Below are 8,643 nucleotides of genomic sequence, written 5' to 3'. Positions count from 1 at the left end.
AGGGAAAATTTTAATTCTTAGACAAACTCAAAATTCCTTCATGTAGGAAAATGAGAACCATTATTTCTTTGTTGTATAGGATCTAGAGTTAGGGAGGGTTTTGTAGAAAAAATCAGGTAAGTAGAGATACATATATACTTGAAGTTATTATCACACTAAATTTGAGTATGATTTTGTAGAAACCAAAGAAAACTAAGCCGAATGTAAAGGATACCAGAACCAGAGTTTTGATGGAACAAATGGTTACTGATAGCCAATCATTTGCTTTTAGTGATTTAAAAAATATCTTTAATGATTATTTTATATATAGTTGCACAATTATATAAAAATTTGACCACTTTTGTATTTTTCAAAAAATCTTTAATATTCATGTAATAAGTATACACAATTATATAAATTATATTTAAATTTGAATTCATATATACTAATTACTTTATAAGTTGTTTATCTCTGTCTAAAGAATTCTTCTCTCTCTCCAGGGCAAAAGTTCTTTCCCGTGAAGTACTTCCTAAGAAGGCTGGGCGGCTCTAGTTCTCCATGTTAACAGAACCAAGGGACTGAGGTACTATACACTGAGTTTGGGGCAGCTGGTCTACCTGGAGCTCAGGACTACTAAGAATTCCCACCAATGGTAAGTGTGCATGTGTGGTCAGGGCTTTGATAGTCCTGTCTTATCAAGTAACTTGTTTTCTGCCTTTTAAGTTATCTTGTCATTCTTGAAGACATTTCTTCTAAGAAGCTGTCAAACACCTATCTTTTCACTTTACACTTCCCTGCACCCTCTCTAAAGCCATGCCATTTCTATGCACTGTGTATATAAGTGATAGATTGCCTTCTCTGTCTTTATGTATAACTTTACAGTGTTACAAATCACATCCCATAAATAAAAGAGATGCAGGAGAAGGAAGGAATGGAGAAAGAGAAGAAAAGGAAATAAGAAGGGAAGGAAGAAAAGGAAAGAAAAATGGAGGGAAGAAAAGCAAAGAAGGAGGGAGGGAAGAGAAGGAAAGAAGAAAGGAAGGAAGGAAGGAAGGAAGGAAGGAAGGAAGGAAGGAAGGAAGGAAGGAAGGAAGGAAGGAAGGAAGGAAGGAAGGAAGGAAGGAAGGAAGGAGAGGGAAGGAAGGAGGGAGGGAGAGAAGGAGGGAGGGAAGGAAGGAAGGAGGGAAGGAAGGAAGGAGGGAGAGAAGGAGGGGAGGGAGGGAGGGAAGGAAGAAAGGAGGGAAGGAAGAAAGGAGGGAAGGAAGAAAGGAGGGAAGGAAGGAAGAGAAGGGAATAAGAGGAGTACATATATAAAGGAACTAAGAGAGGGGGACAAATTCAGAATATCTAGAAATTTTAACCCCATCCTCATGTTTCTTATAACATCAGTCAGAGATTGCTGGTACCAAGTGGCAAGCTGCCAGAAATCTTTGAAATCCACTCATTATTTATGAGATTTTTATATTGAAGAGATATAAAACATAAAATGCTTTCGTTGGTTCATAAAACAGAAATGATATATGTTGCTAGAAAAAAATATCTACAGCAAGTGTGTAGTGAACTATGTGAATGCAAATCTACAGTATGCTAGGGTTTGTTAAATAGAAATCAAATATATTTGCGCTGTTAATGAGCAGATTCTACCCATATACCCACAAGCAATGTGCATTTCATGAGGTCATCTATAAATCTACATGTATCATGGGAAATTGATTTTGGAACTATGGTTAGGGTTCTATAAAAATCCCTCATTCCTATCTCCCATTACCGCTCATACACATAAAAGTTTTTGATGTGAAATTTCTGAATTTTTCTAAACATTTTATTAATAACTTTATGAAAGAGAATGAATTAAAAACAGAAAAAAAGGTTAGGGATGTACTATTTGCTGCACCATGTACTCTGAGTGTTCAACTATTTTAAGGCTCTGATTCTATTTAGAGAGAAGTCTGTGGCATATGATAGAGGCAGAGATTGGAAGCAGGAGTTCTGGAAGGTGTCTAAATGTCACAGGTGTTATTGGAATGCAAATAAGTTCCTCTATATGTTTTATAGGTATTACATATAGCTAGAGTTCCACACTATATTTTTACACTTTATTTTCTGACTTCTTCACCTCTTACCTTTTTCCAAATTACTAGAAACTAAAAATATACTCATGAAATTAAGAGTCTGAATGTTCGGACACATAGAGGCTATAGGTTTTCTGTTGTCACTGCGGATTATCTTGTACATTGGTTTGCTTCTGTTTTTCTGGTAGGTTGAGCTCAGCTTACTAGGCACTGTAGTAAATCAACCTGAGATGAGACTTCTGTTTGCCTGTCAGCCCGACATGGCTTTCACTATAGAGATAGTCTAATTATTATTGCCAACAATAAGACAATACTATAATTATTAGTATCAACCTATTTAAAAAGGAGGATGGAAAAAATGAGTAGGGATATGAAAGTGAAGTTTTGTTTCAATTGAAGTAAAATGACAAGTTAGAAAATGCATCACTATAACAAAGGAACTGACTTCATTTGGTATTTTCTTAGCATCAATGTGTTTGGGTGCAATCTTTAGAAAAATTCTTCATTAACATTTGTAAAGGTTAAATGAAACCAAGCAACTTTCTTTTTGCTCAAGGAATAAAGTGACATGGCACATTTTATGAAAATATTACAAACCATGTTCCACAATAAGCATTAATAAAAATGTAAATTAAATAAAACCTTGGACATATATTTTGATTTCCCATGCAAAATATAAAGCTATTTTGTGTAGTGTATTTTTTTAGAAATGAATACTAGTTATTTGCTCTTTTGTATTTTGTTATCATAGTTTATTCAGTCTCTCATGACTGATGACATTTTACTTGTTTCCACTTATTTTTCCTTCAGTACTTGATATCTGGTACATAGTTTGCATAGTTTTCCTATAGTACAGATAAGAATATGGTCAAAAATCATATTTTAGTCCACATTGTTTATTAACTCATTAGTATGTAGTAGAAAGGTTAGAGTTAAATGCTATTCTCATTCACTCACTAGCTATCACATTAATATGCAATAATGGTATTTATTAGCATAGAGACCACAAGTTTTTGACACCTGTGGGTATATATTCCATGCCCTCTGATAATATCACCATAAATATATGTATTTAAACATGGACTTCTATCAATACCATAATCCATATATAAGATGACTTCTATTCCTAGGGGCTAGCATTTTTGCACTTGGTTGCCTGAAAAATATTTTTTCCAAACACTTCCAGAGTAATTTGGCAGAATAAGAACCTCTGCAGGAAATACACATGCTTTCTTATTAGGGTCAGAAAACTTTTTAAAAAGGAAAGAGCTTCTGCAACTTTGCGTTCCAGGTGGTATTTTCCTTTGGAGCATGGGAATTTGTAATAAGAAAAGAGATGTGTTAATTGTCCAAATACTTTTTCCTCTCTGGGTTCTCCAGCTTCTGATTTGTCATATGTCCTGACTGTTCTGATACATCAGTGTCTCATCTTCTTCTATTGTCATTTAAATTCCTATTTCTGTTGTGACAACCTTTTATTTGGTTGAAGGCATAGAAAACACCAGAGTACCTCTCGAATGAATCTTCATTCTTCAGCCTGGATGCATTATTCTAGAACTACTGTTTCCATAATTTGTAGTGTCACAAAGGAGAATGAAAGTCTCACTTTGGATCTGCCACTGTAATAATTTTCAGTCATAGGCTATAATTAATTAGAATCATGGTAACAAAAGAAGCAGTTCAGAAAAGTAATTTTAGTCTTTAGCTAAAGAAGTTTAATGTAAGCAGCATTCTCCTACTTCATAAATATTTGTGTTCTGGGGACCTTTTGCTAGGAATTGAGGATCATGGTGTTAACACCAACACTGCACTTCATTACATATTGTCTTGAAAGGTGCAAAAAATAAAGCCTGGCATTTCATCTGGATTTATATGTAACAAGCCATGCTCTTTTAACATGGGAGGGCAAAAGGCAGCATATCAGAGGTTTTTTTTATTGAAGCAGACTTACAGCCTAAGTGGACAGTGTAAGAAGGAGGGAGAATTTGAAGAAGCAGCAATCACAGGAAGCTCTTAGAGATGCAGAACTCCTTGGAACATTTGTTGAAGCCAAAGAAGCACAGTGCATCTGCAGCATAGAAAGCAGAGAAGGTCACATAAAGAGTTCACACTAGCACAAGGACAGGTCACCCGGGTTCTTGTAGATCCCATGAAAGAAACTGGATCTTTCTTATAAGTGCAATGGGAAAGCATTGGTAGGACTGTCCAGGAGAGTGAGGAGTTTAGATTTCTAATAAACATCATCACTCTGATGTGGAGAGAGAGTCACGGCAGATGAAAGAGAGATGAGGAAGTTTTAGGACCAGTTTAGGATAGAGAAAAGGGTGAAGGTGAAGAGACCTGAGAAGAGGGAGATTGTACATGGATTTGAGATGATTTGACAAGAGGATGTAAAGGAGTAGGAAAGGGAGAGATCAGAACACCCATGATCCTGAAGGACTCTCAAGTGCAGGCAGTGAAGAAGATGTTGGCAAAAAGAGACAGACCTGGAATCAACAAAAAAGCAGAAAGGAAACGTGAAGGGTAAGGTGTCATGGGAGGAAGCCAAGAGAAGGAAGGATTATTTCGCTAGAGAGCTCGAAGATCAGTGAGATGAAGATGAAGTGTTTCTTACAGAAAACACCAAGGATGTATTTGGTAGCCTCAGCACAGAACTTTGATGGATAAAATTCAGATGAATGACAGTTACTCTTTGAAGGGTGAAACTCAGACAGCTCTTTTCAAATGTGACTGTGAAATCAAGGAGCTAAATATGATTGTGTACAAGGGAAAGAGTGAAATCAACAGTGGCTGTTTTCAATGATAGTGCAAATTTCCTGAGAAAATGGGCAGAGGTGAGATCTAGCAAGTCAGTATAAAAACACAGACTTGAGAAAAGAAATCTCTCTCCCATTGTCCAAGGAGGAGAGAGGAAGAGATATGTGTCAACGCTAAGAGGTTTTATTGATTGGAGGCAGGAGATTGTTTTAGGAAAGGAGTGTTGAAAATAATGGGTAAAGATAGTTCTGGGGATTGTGCAAAGTAAGGAATGTTGGAAGAAACCATTGCATTCAATGGAAAAAATAACAATGAGTGAAATGCAGGTTGATGACTGTGAATATTCAAAAGTGTGCCTAGATTTTTATCTGAAACTGCTGCATCTGGACAATTCACAGCACGGTATTTATGGAGAATGGGGTTTTTCCAAAGAGTTGTGAAAGAATGAAGGCATATAAGAATGTGAGGGTCTAGCAAAAAAAAATAGATGATGGGATGTGGGATAATATGGGATGTGGAATTTGGAGTGATGTGGAAACTTGGATACAAACTAGGATAGAAACTGGAGGTAACACAGAAAAACCTAGCTAAATGGTCCATCCTGGTGGGGCCAAAAAATGGATTGATTTAGTCACAGAGAAGAGGGACATTTTGTGGGAGACAGGACTCTGAAACTCTCCAAAGTTGAGTTTTGAATTTCAAATCATGTTTTTATGACTGAGAATGGGTGATTGAGGCAAAGTGGAGGAAATAGTACCTAAAAATCTAAACCTTAAGAAACTAAGGTTAGATCTCAATAACCAGTGATGGCAGTGGTTGGGTGGGAATAATCAGTGGATCTTTTTGGAATATTAGGCCAAATTTGGCAGACTTATGACTTAGGGCTGACTTATGATCCTGTATTTAAAGGGGCTCAAGGGACCATGTAGTGCCATGGATTTTACTGGGCTAAGCCACATGAAAGGGAAGTGCTTTATCTGTGTTCCTGGCTCTCTGCCTCTGCAAATATTAAGTGAATGAAGAGTGGGTCAGTAGCAGAGAGAAGGCCGAGAGAGCCCTCCTTATTTCCCATGAATCTCAAACTATGGTTTGCACCTCAAAGGGATGCAGGGAGGAAAGACTGCAAATGACACTAAGCACAAGCAGAATAATAACTTTCCATGAGCAATATTTCATACACACTAGTCTATCTTGCAAGATTTGAGAGGACACAAAAATCTTACAGCCAACTAACTGTCCCAATCATTGCATAATTAAGACTAATTAATTAATTTGGGGGGTGCACCTAGCAGTGCTCAGGGGGTTGCATCTGGCTCTGCACTCAGGTATCACTCTTAGCTCAGTGGACCATATGATGCCAGAGGTTTAACCTGGGTCAGCCACGTGCAAGGCCAGCACCTGAACCACTGTACTATCCATCTGGCTTCAAGGATTAAATTTATAAATGGAAGTCAAGTCTTTCACAGAAGTCAAGTCTTTCACAGACTCCCCATGTCACCTAGAAACACTGCAACAATTTATAGAATTCCCGAGAGCTTTGTGCTATAGTGTCCAAAGAATGCTGGGATAGAAAGAGGTCTCTGGCACTTTTTTGTTCCCTTGCTACTCCTAAGGGATCAAGGTCCTATCCCATATCAGAACATCACGTCCCTCATCTGTGAGATGGGATCCCAATCTTTTCCAACAGAGATCTCTGAAGATTCACGGGAGCAATGTCCCTATAGTTGGATTTAGTCTACTGATCTGTAGATGCTCATGGCTTGATTGGTATTTGTATTTTCAGCATGTTAGGTCTCTTTTAGGTACTAATTTAAACTGAAAAAACTCAGGCAGATTTCTGGATGCCAACGGGGCTGCCTCTGTGGCATTGCAAATTCTAAAACGTCACTCTCCTATACAGCTGCCTGGCACATTCATTTGGAACCAGCTCATATTCATTCTCAGGCCAAGTTTATTCCATATTCCACTTCAAGATAGAAGGTAACCTTACCTAAAACATATTGTATCTTCTGTTGGGACTGGAGGGCATTAAGATGCAGGATAGAGAAGGGACCACTAAGTAAATGATGCTTGGAGAGCTCGCTCAGGATGCTCAGGATACATGCTGAAAGTAGACTACAGGTCAAACATGACGGCCACTTACTACCTGTATAGCAAGCCATAGCACTCAAAAGGAGAGAGAGAGAGAGAGAGAGAGAGAGAGAGAGAGAGAAAGGGAAGAGAGAGTAAAAGGGAATGCACCTGCCACAGAGGCAGGGAGGAGGGGAAGGGGTGAGGATGGCAGAAGGGATACTGGGAACATTGATGGTGGTGAATGGACAGTGGTGGAGGGATGGGTACTAGATCATTGTATGACTGAAACGTAATCACGAAAGTTTGTAAGTCTGTAACTGTATCTCACCATGATTCATTACCAAAAAAGGGGGAAAAATGCTATATATATGCATACAGGATGCATATATGTAGCATGTTCCTATATGCATATATGTAGCATGTTCTATGCTCTAGAGGGCCCCTGAACTCCAGTGAGTGCACTCCTGGAGACCCCCCAACGATGGTCAGCACCCAGGACCTGACCAATATTACATCCTTGGACCCCAGCGTTGAACTCACAGCCTGTTTGTCCAAGAAAAATTACTGGGCAAAAAGTACTGAATGTCCAGAGCACTGCTAGGGGGCTTAACCCCAACCAACAATGTAGCCTTATCTGAATTAGAACTTATCTTGAAATAGGTGCTAACCAGTATTTTAATTTAAAATGGTACAAATAAAACATGTACAATGAGTTACTAAAGTTCATACTGTTTATTATCATTTTTTTACTTTGAGAAGCAGGATGAATCATAGAGAAGCTGGGCAGGAGATAGGCAGTCTATTAATCTAGTTGAGTGAGAAAAGAGGGGGTTCTCCTCATGCTTGCAACATTGTTTTCTGGGGCAGTTGGCTCTGAGAATAGATAATTATGAGTTTGCTCTCATCTGTCTAGGAACTGCTGAAAGTTCTAACACCCTATATCAAGCCTGCTGATCGGGAGTCTTACTCTGGCAATATTTCACATATGATAAAACAATGTTTGAGTAACATTTGGCAAAGGTTTATATAACATTCAGTCCCTCAGAAGAATATTCAAAATATCCAGCGGTTTAAAGTTTGATCATTGGATTGTTATTTACATTAATCACTCTTTAAGATATCATGCTCAACAAGAAATCACCTGAGCAAAACTTGTCTTTTGAAATTATAATTAAATGAAATAATACCTGCTTACTTGCATATAGGGACTATTGGTGTTCATCTATATTATCAGCTACAAAGTGATGTCATTTGCTTATCTTTTAAAATACATTCACTGAAATGACAAATAATTAAAAGAAGAAAGTATTTTAGAGTAGCGGATTCAACTTAACTTTATTGTTTTCACTCTATATAAAACTTGTATTAATTGAAAACCTTTTAATTTAACTCAAAACATGTGTATTATCTACTTCCTTGTTTATGTGACAACTTTGAACTCAAATCCTAAGTTTACCAGAATTTATGTATATAAAATAAGGATTCAGAACTCATATGAAGTTAACTTAGAAAGTAATTTTCACACCAGTCTATAATTAATTGAATGCTTTTCATAGGATAATAAAAAATTCTGCCATCAGCTCTTAATAGGACAAGCTAATAGGAAACGTTCCCTGTAAGTAAATTTTAATTATTTCACAGTGAGTCAGCTAAGGTACAAAAGAAATGTGACATTTTCAACTTAACTTTTTACGTTTTTGGTTAAATTTGTTCTAAAAAACTGTACAGGTAATGATAGTAGGTAGAATGTAGTTATTCTTAA

General features: G+C 37.3%; 1 protein-coding gene across 4 annotated transcripts in view; it reads left to right on the top strand.

Moving 5' to 3' along the window:
- Positions 1 to 514: 514 nt before the first annotated feature.
- TENM3 (teneurin transmembrane protein 3) overlaps positions 515 to 8,643 on the top strand; it is a 1,301,134-nt gene continuing 1,293,005 nt past the window's right edge. For 3 of the 4 annotated variants that reach the window (XM_055131963.1, XM_055131957.1, XM_055131954.1), the window contains exon 1: positions 516 to 631. The gene's annotated coding sequence lies outside the window, so the exon portion shown is untranslated. Of the gene's footprint in view, positions 632 to 8,643 lie in introns of all 4 variants that reach the window. The other variant, XM_055131945.1, reaches the window with a different exon arrangement.

This window comes from Sorex araneus, chromosome 1 (genome assembly GCF_027595985.1).
Source record: "Sorex araneus isolate mSorAra2 chromosome 1, mSorAra2.pri, whole genome shotgun sequence".
Taxonomy (NCBI): Eukaryota; Metazoa; Chordata; class Mammalia; order Eulipotyphla; family Soricidae; genus Sorex; species Sorex araneus.
The sequence above is the reverse complement of the archived record's forward strand: the minus strand, read 5'-3'. Positions and strand labels throughout refer to the sequence as shown.